This window comes from Anomaloglossus baeobatrachus, chromosome 5, assembly GCF_048569485.1.
Source record: "Anomaloglossus baeobatrachus isolate aAnoBae1 chromosome 5, aAnoBae1.hap1, whole genome shotgun sequence".
Lineage (NCBI taxonomy): Eukaryota > Metazoa > Chordata > Amphibia > Anura > Aromobatidae > Anomaloglossus > Anomaloglossus baeobatrachus.
The window spans coordinates 130876967-130888593 of NC_134357.1; the positions used below are offsets into that span (position 1 = coordinate 130876967).

The 11627-nt window shown below is 43.4% G+C and overlaps 1 protein-coding gene across 2 annotated transcripts in view; it reads right to left on the reverse strand.

Annotated features, from left to right (window-relative positions):
• Positions 1 to 4805, reverse strand: part of PSD (pleckstrin and Sec7 domain containing) — a 700060-nt gene extending 695255 nt beyond the window's left edge. For both annotated transcript variants that reach the window (XM_075348899.1, XM_075348896.1), the window contains exon 1: positions 4707 to 4805. The gene's annotated coding sequence lies outside the window, so the exon portion shown is untranslated. The remainder of the gene's footprint in view (positions 1 to 4706) is intronic.
• Positions 4806 to 11627: the final 6822 nt, after the last annotated feature.

The window sequence follows — 11627 nt, forward strand, 5'->3', positions numbered from 1 at the left end:
TTGCTTTTGGGCGACCTTATGCCACTCCTGGTGCAAAAATTTAAGCAGTTCTTCTTTGTTTGATGGCTTGTGACTATCTATCTTCCCCTTGATTACATTCCAGAGGTTTTCAATGGGGTTCAGGTCTGGAGATTGGACTGGCCATGACAGGGTTTTGATATGGCGGTCCTTCATCCAGACATTGATTGACCTAGCTGTGTGGCATGGTGCATTGTCCTGCTGGAAAAACAGTCCTCAGAATTGTTAAACATTGCCCGAGCAGAAGGAAGCAACTGTTTTTCCAGGATAACCTTGTATGTGGCTTGATTCATACATCCTTCGCAAAGTTTAATCGAATAAACAAAGAAGAACTGCTTACATTTTTGTGCCAGGAGTGGCATAAAGTCACCGAAAAGCAGTGTGAAAGACTGGTGGAAAGCATGCCAAGATGCATTAAAGCTCTTCCTGAGTTGAAACATTAATATTGTTCTTTCTAAATAATTATGAACTTGTTTTCTTTGAATTAATTTAGGTCTGAAAGCAATACATGGTTTTGTTATTTTGACCATGTTTCATTTTCAGAAAATAAATACAAAATCTAGTGCTTGGAAATGCTGAGACATGTTGTCAGAAGTTTATAGAATAAAAGAACAATTTACATTTTACTCAAAAAAATATACCTACAAAGAGAAAAATCAGAAAAACTGACAATTTTGCAGTGGGCTCATAATTTTTGCCAGAGCTGTATATATATATATATATATATATATATATATATATACAGACCAAAAGTTTAGACACACCTTCTCATTCAAAGAGTTTTCTTTATTTTCATGACTAAAAATTGTAGATTCACATTGAAGGCATCAAAACTATGAATTAATACATGGGGAATGAAATACTTAAAGTGTGAAACAACTGAAAACATGTCTTATATTCTAGGTTCTTCAAAGTAGCCACCTTTTTCTTTGATTACTGCTTTGCACACTCTTGGCATTCTCTTGATGAGCTTCAAGAAATGGTCTTCCAACAATCTTGAAGAAGTTCCCAGAGATGCTTAGCACTTGTTCGCCCTTTTGCCTACACTCTGCGGTCCAGCTCACCCCAAACAATCTTGATTGGGTTCAGGTCTGGTGACTGTGGAGGCCAGGTCAGCTGGCGTAGCACCCCTTCACTCTCCTTCTTAGTCAAATAGCCCTTACACAGCCTGGAGGTGTGTTTGGGGTCATTATCCTGTTGAAAAATAAATGATGGTCCAACTAAACACAAACCGGATGGAATAGCATGCCGCTGCTAGATGCTGTGGTAGCCATGCTGGTTTAGTATGCCTTCAATTTTGACTAAATCCCCAACAGTGTCACTAGCAAAGCACCCCCACACCATCACACCTCCTCCTCCATGCTTCACGGTGGAAACCAGGCATGTAGAGTCCATCCGTTCACCTTTTCTACAAAGACACAGTGGTTGGATCCAAAGATCTCAAATTTGGACTCATCAGAAAAAAGCACAGATTTCAACTCGTCTAACGTCCACTCCTTGTGTTCTTTAGCCCAAACAAATCTCTTCTGATTGTTGCCTGTCCTTAGCAGTGGTTTCCTAGCAGCTATTTTACCACGAAGGCCCGCTGAACAAAGTCTCCTCTTAATAGTCATTCTAGAGATGGGAAGGTGTGTCCAAACTTTTGGTCTGTACTGTATATACATACTGTATACATACTGTGTATATATATACAGTATGTCATAAAAATGAGTACACCCCTCACATTTTTGTAAATATTTTCTTATATCTTTTCATCGAATGACACTGAAGATATGACCCTTTGATACAATGTAAAATAATAAGTGTACAGCTTGTATAACACTGTAAATTTGGTGTGCGCTCAACTCAACACACAGTGATTAGTGTTAAAACCACTGGCAACAAAAGAGAGTACACCTCTAAGTGAAAATGGCCACATTGTGCCCAAAGTGTCAATAATTTGTGTGCTAAACATTATTTTCAAGCACTGCCTTAACTTTCTTGGACATGGTCTTCACTAGAGCTTCACAGAAGCTCTCCATAATGACAGTTGGTGGATGTTAGAGACCCTGTGCTCCTCCACCTACTGTTTGAGGATGCCCCACAGATGCTCAATAGGGTTTAGGTCTGGAGATGCTTGGCCAGTCCAACTCCTTTACCCTCAATTTCTTTAGCAAGGCAGTGGTCGTCTTGTAAGTGTGTTTGGGGTCGTTATCATGTTGGAATAATGCCCTGCATTCCAGTTTCCGAATGGAGGGGATCATGCTTTGCTTCAGTATGTTACAGTACATGTTGGCATTCATGGTTACCACAATGAACTATAGCTCTCCACAGCCAGCAACACTCATGTAAGCAAAGGCACACTTGTCTTTGAACTCCACTCCGGGTTGCCACCACACATGCTTGACACCATCTGAATCAAAAAAGTTTATCTTGGTCTCATCAGACTACAGGACATGATTCCAGTAATCTATTACCTTAAGGCCGCTTTACACGCTGCAATCTTGCTAGCGAGATCGCTATAGTGCGTACCCACCCCCATCGGTTGTGCATCACGGGCAAATCGCTGCCCATGGCGCACAACATCGCTCGGACCCGTCACACTACTTACCTGCCTAGCAACGTCGCTGTGACTGGCGAATCGCCTCCTCAGAAAGGAGGCAGTTCGTTCGGCGTCACAGCGACGTCACTAAGCGGCCGCCCAATAGAAGCGGAGGGGCGGAGATGAGCGGGACGAACATCCCGCCCACCTCCTTGCTTTCTCATTGCCGGCGGCCGCAGGTAAGGAGATGTTCCTCGTTACTGCGGTGCCACACGTAGCATCGGCCTTTAGTCTGCTTGTCTTCAGCAAACTGTTTGTGGTCTTTCTTATGCATCATCTTTAGAAGAGGCTTCCTTCTGGAATGACAGCCATGAAGATCAATTTGATGCAGTGATCAACGTATGGTCTGGTCCATGAGAGGCCAACCCCCTCCCCACCCCTTTAACCTCGGCAGCAATGTTAGCAGCACTCACGTCTATTTTGAAAAGACAACCTCTGGATATGACGCTGAACACGTGCACTCAACTTCTTTGGTCAACCATAGTGATGCCTGTTCTGAGTGGAACCTGTCTCGTTAAACCACTGTATGGTCTTGGCAACCATTCTGCAGCTCAGTTTTAGGGTGTTGGCAATCTTTTTATACCCTAGACCATCTTTATGTGGAGCGACAATTCTTTTTTTCAGCTCCTCAGAGGATTCTTTGCCATGAGCGGCCATGTTGAACCTCGAGTGACCAGTATGAGAGAGTGTGTGAGCGACAACACCAAATTTAACACACCTGCTCCTCATTCACACCTAAGACCTTGTAACACGAATGAATCATATGAAACCAAATGGCTAATTGGGCACAAATTGGCCATTTTCACTTAAGAGTGTACTCAGTTTTGTTGCCAGTGGTTTAGACATTAATGGCTGTTGTTTGAGTTATTTAGAGGGCACAATAAATTTACACTGTTATTCAAGCTGTACACTGACTACTTTACACTGTATCAAAGTGCCATATCTTTAGTGTTGTCGCATGAAAAGATATGTTAGAATATTTACAAAAATGTGAGGGGTGGATTCATGTTCGTGATATTCTGTAAATAGATACACATACACAAACAAACGTATATATATATACACCTACATATGTATATACACACAAAGACATACATATATTAACCCTAGAATGCGCAACCATAGAAATCTACAATACAAAACATGTAACCTAGCGGGCCTGCGAGGCTCCAGGTATGCGTTCTAAGGTTAATATATATACACACACATACTGTATATATTTATACATGAACTATAATAAGTTTTACATACAAAATATGCTTATAATATGATCTTGGCTAATGTACATATATAATTTATTCTAAAGATTTGTTGTTGCTATATTGTAATAATAAAATATTTTAAAAAAAATTACTTTATGGTAGAAATTAATTTCTAATTTAATAAACTCAAATAAAAATGACTTAATTAGAAAATACCAGGAACTAAACACACTTTCTAATATTAATGACATAGGACTACCGGCTACAATTAGAGGTAAAGAAGCGTTTCAGGCGTTGAAGATGACATAAGTAGGATATTATCTCCTATGGCCTCTGCAGTGGGAATCTTGAGGTGGTAGAGACCCCGGGGTGCTGACGCTGCTTACAGGGTCAGGTAGGAATTTGTCTCCCTCTGTAAATATCTCCATCCCTTTGCTAATCAGAAGGCTAATGACTACAATTTAGCACGAGTCGGATGAGTGCTTGCCATAAAAAGCGTTAAATGAGATGCATGCGGAAAAAAACCTATAAAAAAATGAACCCCCAATGGTATTAACCTCAACTTAACTTTTAGTACCTGTAAGGAGATACCCTAAAACAGATCGATGTATATTACGGATAGAGAAATCTGTCGTTATGGTAACCGGAGTAATCCCATTGCTGCAAATCTGTTTTCTATTTCTAAGAGGCTGCAATCACTAACAGGCATGTCTGCGATATTAATATGTGTAGAAGACGCTGGATAGACTGAGCGCAGCCTGCAATGTAGCATCTCTCAAGGTGTCCTCTAGCCGGCTGCAGGCAAGACCTAATACCAGGCAGACCCACCCTGTTCTGTCTGTTCCAGCACCTTCCTCATGCAGATCCACCATACACGTACCATGCATCCTCAGCGCCTTACTCACCTGCACTGGTAGGGACACATGTGCCACAGCAGCTGGATCGAAGAAGAAGAAACAACTTGGGTGGCTTACAATCGCGTGGTGCTGAAAAGACAGCTCGAAGATAATATATAGCTTCCATCTGAGCATGCTCACAACTGCAGAATAGACTGTCCCATTGGGGAGGCTGTAGTCCTGGCTGAACAAAGGGTAGATAACAATCAGTCACTGGGAACGCACAGCTGGAGGGGCACGACTATTATATACCAAACACATATCCAAAATAGAGGGGAAAAACTGAAATACCACACACTTCAGGATTTCTACAATGGAAGAAAAATCCTTACATTCTAGTTACAAAAGCATGAAAATCAAGTTCTATTTTGAAGCCATTTTAGGGAACATAAAGTCACAAAATAGTATTTCTTTATTAAATATTATCAGGAATGCTACCTATACCTGAGGCTGTGATCCCAAAAAATAACCTTTGCAGGGCTTGAAAGAATTTTAGCTACCCTATGGTTTACCTACAGATTTTGTTTTACCAGACCCAAGTCTGCAGTCCACTTGTTATAGAAAGTGCAGAGATGAGACAATCAGGTCACAAAGAGCAGAACTGTACATAACGTGTGCCTGTCACTGGGGCGCTGTACATGAAGCCTGGCAGCTCTTAAAGGGAATCTGTCAGCAGGTTTTTGCTACCTCATCTCAGAGCAGTATGATGTAGACAGAAATCCTGAAACCAAAGATGTAACACTTAGATTACTGGGTGCAGCCGTTCTCACACAATCAAGATTTTTAGATTTAGCCCTATAGCAGAGCTGAGAGCTGCCCCCGCTCACACGAGGCTCTCTATAGAGATTGTACATTAACAGGTGTCAATCAGAGGAAGGGTTGTGCTGGACTGCCATGTGTGTGACTTTGTAGTCCAGCAATGATAAGGGTCCTGCTGCTTACACAAACACAGCAAATAAACAATAGATCAGACTGTGATAAAACAGGCATGCCTGAATCTTCTGTTAACCCTTGCAGCATGCTGGCTTCAGCTTACATAGTAAAAACCTGCTGACAGATTCCCTTTAATATGGCTTCCATTGTAAGACTTGGCACTAGTCATACCATCTACCATATCTGAAGTGTAACCCTGGCCTTTACAATTTAACTCTTGTACAGGGATCCAGACCTATACATGGGTCCCTGTGTTGGGCCACTGAATAGCTTCTAGCTGTTGGTAGAAGCTGGCAGAATTAAGAACACTAAGAACTTGGCACTCCAGTGAGGTGCAAGAAAAATCTGATATTTCAACATAACAATCCATATTACACAGTCTTTGACAATATGGCGAGTTAGGCCTTCATCAGAACTAGAGAAAACATATAGACTAATGATGACTGCAGACTATGTACCTGGAAGGAGGTAATTAAGAACCAAGACAAGGAATTAATCCCAAACTCACTGCTGGATAGCACCACAACTCCCAGATAATTAACAAGAACTGTCTTGGGGGAACGATCACAGTCGCAGTGATCACAACCGCGACCGGGCCCGGGGATGTAGGCAGCCCATTGGCCCCAGCTCCTGCTTCAGCTGGATGTGCATCTGAGGCTGCACACACGGCTGAAATATATCGTGTTGCAGAGACCCGTCAGGTCCCTGTACTGCCATGCAAGCTGCCAGCCAAACAGAAGTCGGCAGGTTTCATATGTGTCCCAGTGACTGAGGGTGGCTCATGGTAATGACATCATGCATTGCAATAGCACCGAAACCGATGAATGCTGCCAGCCACTGTTCGCCTGCTACATAGTAGGACACTGTACGACATAGGAGCCAGGGACGGTGAGTACAATGTTGTTTTTTGCATTAGACAGAACGCAGACATATTTACCAGGATGGGGACATATATACCAGGACGGGAAAGGTAGATAACAGGAAAAGGACAGTATATACCAGTAGGGGGACAGGAGATACCAGGAGGGGCCAAGGATGGGAACATATATACCAGGATGGAGACATATACTGTATACCAGGATGGGGACATTTTTTACCAGAATGGGGTTATACACTGTGTGTAGAATTATTAAGCAAATGAGTATTTTGATCACATGATAATTTTTATACATGTTGTCCTACTCCAAGCTGTATAGGTTTGAGAGCCAACTACCAATTAAGTAAATCAGGTGATGTGCATCTCTGTAATGAGGAGGGGTGTGGTGTAATGACATCAACACCCTATATAAGGTGTGCTTAATTATTAGGCAACTTTCTTTCCTTTGGCAAAATGGGTCAGAAGAGAGATTTGACGGGCTCTGAAAAGTCCAAAATTGTGAGATGTCTTGCAGAGGGATGCAGCAGTCTTGAAATTGCCAAACTTTTGAAGCGTGATCACCGAACAATCAAGCGTTTCATGGCAAATAGCCAACAGGGTCGCAAGAAGCGTGTTGGGTAAAAAAGGCGCAAAATAACTGCCCATGAATTTTGGAAAATCAAGCATGAAGCTGCCAAGATGCCATTTTCTGCCAGTTTGGCCATATTTCAGAGCTGCAACGTTACTGGAGTATCAAAAAGCACAAGGTGTGCCATACTCAGGGACATGGCCAAGGTAAGGAAGGCTGAAAAATGACCACCTTTGAACAAGAAACTTAAGATAAAACGTCAAGACTGGGCCAAGAAATATCTGAAGACTGATTTGTCAAAGGTTTTATGGACTGATGAAATGAGAGTGACTCTTGATGGGCAAGATGGATGGGACAGAGGCTGGATCAGTAAAGGGCAGAGGGTTCCACTCCAACTCAGACACCAGCAAGGTGGAGGTGGGGTACTGGTATGGGCTGGTATCATCAAAGATGAACTTGTGGGACCTTTTCGGGTTGAGGATTGAAGCTCAACTCCCAGACCTACTGCCAGTTTTTGGAAGACAACTTCTTCAAGCAGTGGTACAGGAAGAAGTCGGTATCGTTCAAGAAAAACATGATTTTCATGCAGGAAAATGCTCCATCACATGCATCCAACTACTCCACAGCTTGGCTGGCCAGTAATGGTCTAAAAGATGAAAAAATAATGACATGGCCCCCTTGTTCACCTGATCTGAACCCCATAGAGAACCTGTGGTCAATCAAAATGTAAGATCTACAGGGAGGGAAAACAGTACACCTCTCGGAACAGTGTCTGGGAGGCTGTGGTGGCTGCTGCACACAATGTTGATAGTAAACAGATCAAGCAACTGACAGAATCTAAGGATAGTAGGCTGTTGAGTGTTATGATAAAGAAAGGTGGTTATATTGGTCACTAATTTTTTGAGGTTTTGTTTTTGCATGTCAGAAATGTTTATTTCCAATTTTTGTGCAGTTATATTGGTTTACCTGGGGGAAATAAACAAGTGAGATGGGAATATATTTGGTTTTTATTAAGTTGCCTAATAATTCTGCACAGTAATAGTTACCTGCACAAACAGATGTCCTCCTAAGATAGCCAAATCTAAAAAAAACACTCCAACTTCCAAAAATATTAAGCTTTGATATTTATGAGTCTTCTGAGTTGATTGAGAACATAGTTGTTGATCAATAATAAAAAAAATCCTTAAAAATACAACTTGCCTAATAATTCTGCACACAGTGTATATACACCAGGATGTGGGATAGAATGGGGATCATAAATACTAGGATTGGGGACATATATGCCGGGATGGGGGACATACCAGGATGGGGGACATATTTACAAGGAAGGAGCCCAGGATGGGGGACATTAGAACAGGGTGGGGGACATAGGGGGTGCAATTCGTATGTCTTTATGGGATTTAGAATTCTAAATGTATATATACTGTACATATAGATATATCTAACCAACATAAGGGGGGGCAGGTCCAAATTTTGCACCAAGGCCCATTGAACTCTAGTTACGCCACTGGCCAACAGTCATACACAACAGACTTACAGTGCTGGCACCCCTGCAATTCTGTCAGATAATACTCAGTTTCTTCTTGAAAATGATTGCAATCACAAATTCTTTGGTATTATTACCTTCATTTCATTTGTCTTCAATGAAAAAAAAAAATTGTCATAAAGCTAAATTGGATATAATTCCACACCAAACATAAAAAGGGGGTGGACAAAAGTATTGGCACTGTTTGAAAAATTATGTGATGCTTCTCTAATTTGTGTAATTTACAGCACCTGTAACTTACCTGTGGCACCTAACAGGTGTTGCCAATAACTAAATCACACTTGCAGCCAGTTGACATGGATTAAAGTTGACTCAACCTCTGTCCTGTGTCCTTGTGTGTACCACATTGAGCATGGAGAAAAGGAAAAAAGACCAAAGAACTGTCTGAGGACTTGAGAATCCAATTTGTGAGGAAGCATGAGCAATCTCAAGGCTACAAGTCCATCTCCAAAGAACTGAAAGTTCCTGTGTCTACGGTGCGCAGTGTCATCAAGAAGTTTAAAGCCCATGGCATTGTGGCTAACCTCCCTAGATGTGGAAGGAAAAGAAAAATTGTCGAGAGATTTCAACGCAAGATTGTGCGGATGGTGGATAAACAACCTCGACTAACATCCAAACAAGTTCAAGCTGCCCTGCAGTCCGAGGGTACAACAGTGTCAACCCGTACTATCCGTCGGCGTCTGAATGAAAAAGGACTGTATGGTAGGATACCCAGGAAGACCCGACTTCTTACACATAAAAAAGCCAGGCTGGAGTTTGCCAAAACTTACCTGAGAAACCCTAAAACGTTTTGGAAGAATATCTCTGGTCAGATGAGACAAAAGTAGAGCTTTTTGGGAAAAGCCATCAACATAGAGTTTACAGGAAAAAAAAAGAGGCATTCAAAGAAAAGAACACGGTCCCTACAGTCAAACATGGCGGAGGTTCCCTGATGTTTTGGGGTTGCTTTGCTGCCTCTGGGACTGGACTGCTTGACCGTGTGCATGGCATTATGAAGTCTGAAGACTACCAACAAATTTTGCAGCGTAATGTAGGGCCCAGTGTGAGAAAGCTGGGTCTTCTTCAGAGGTCATGGGTCTTCCAGCAGGACAATGACCCAAAGCACACTTCAAAAAGCACTAGCAAATGGTTTCATAGAAATCACTGGAGACTACTAAAGTGGCCAGCAATGAGTCTATACCTGAATCCCATAGAACACCTTTGGAGAGATCTCAAAATGGCAGTTTGGAGAAGGCGCCCTTCAAATCTCAGGGACCTGGAGCAGTTTGCCAAAGAAGAATGGTCTAAAATTCCAGCAGAGCATTGTAAGAAACTCATTGATGGTTACCGGAAGCGGCTGTTTGCAGTTATTTTGGCTAAAGGTTGTGCAACCAAGTATAAAGCAGGCTTTACACGCTACGATATTGCTAGCAATTACTAGCGATATCGTAAGCAAATGCACCCGCCAGCGTCGTGCATGCGATTTCCTGTGATCGCTGCCGCAGAGAACATTATCGCTACGGCAGCATCACACGCACTTACCTGGTCGGCGGCGTCACTATGACTGCCGAACAATCCCTCCCTCAAGGGGGAGGGACGTTCGGCATCACAGTGACGTCACCGCGACGTCACTAAGCAGCCGGCCAATCAAAGCGGAGGGACGGAGATGAGTGGGACGTAATATCCCGCCCACCTGCTTCTTTCCGCATTGCGTTCCTCGCTCCTGCGGTGTCACACACAGCGATGTGTGCTGCCGCACGAGCGAGGAACAACATCGATAATCAATCATTACCGATTTTTGGTTTTGGGACGACCTCTCCATGGTGAACGATTTTCACCATTTTTGAGGTCGCTTAATGTCGCTGGTAAGTGTCACACGCTGCGATATCGTTAATGACGCCGGATGTGCGTCACTAACAACGTGACCCCGATGATAAAACATTAACGATATAGTAGTGTGACGCCCTGGCACAGCCAGGTTGTCACAGAAAGAGTTAATCCTCCTTGGTAATCTGATCTCACACGGTGCAGCATGACAAAGCACAGCCCCCAGTGTAAGGGAAAAGCAGAGCAGAGGGGAGGGGCTGGAGCAGAGAGTGTGTGGAGGCAGACTGAACAGAGGTCTGGAGTTTAGCTCCCGGCTGGGAGTGAAGCGTGCTCCAAGAGGGCCGGGACAGGCCGTAGTGAGGAAGGGGCCAGAACAGGTAGCCGGAGCCGGGCACTGCCCCCTGCTCCCTGCTTACCCCATCTCCGGGCCCCGGGACAACCAACCCCCCTACCCACGGAGGGGACATAACAACTACGCTGCTCCCTGTCATCGCTCCCGGGATCCCCTTCCAGAGCAGCGGTGGTGTTCCACCATCACCACAACCGTGGGTGGCGTCACGGACAATCTCCCTTACCCAAAACCCCTTTTACTGTGGAGCCTGGGATCACAGACCGGGTCACGCCATCGTGATACCCACAGAAGTGACTCTGTGGCCCGGATCTGAGTACCCCCTGGTCCCCGGGCGAAACAGTAGCGTGTAAAGCCCCCTTTAGGCTAAGGGTGCCAATACTTTTGTCTGGCCCATTTTTGGAGTTTTGTGTGAAATGATCAATGATTTGATTTTTGTTTCCTTCTCTTTTGTGATTTTTCATTGCAAGCAAAATAAATGAAGATAATAATACCAAAGAATTTGTGATTGCAATCATATTCAAGAAGAAACTGAGTATTATCTGACAGAATTGCAGGGGTGCCAATACTTTTGGCCAGTACTGTAAGCACAACAGAGGAGGTGGGTACCTACGTGGATGTTACGTTGATCTTACTGACAGATTCTCTTTAGCGGGGCTGGACATTAATGTTGGGGAGTAGGGATGGCTTACATTTAGAACTCTGAACATCACAAGAAACATACCAGAGCTTAGAGTAAACTCAAGTTTAATTTGATGGAGCTGGTTTTGTGCATGTAGATATTGTCTAGCAGAATCTAAGGAGAGACTTCAAGGGTCCAACGTTCCCAAAAGAAAGAAAAGAAAGAACTA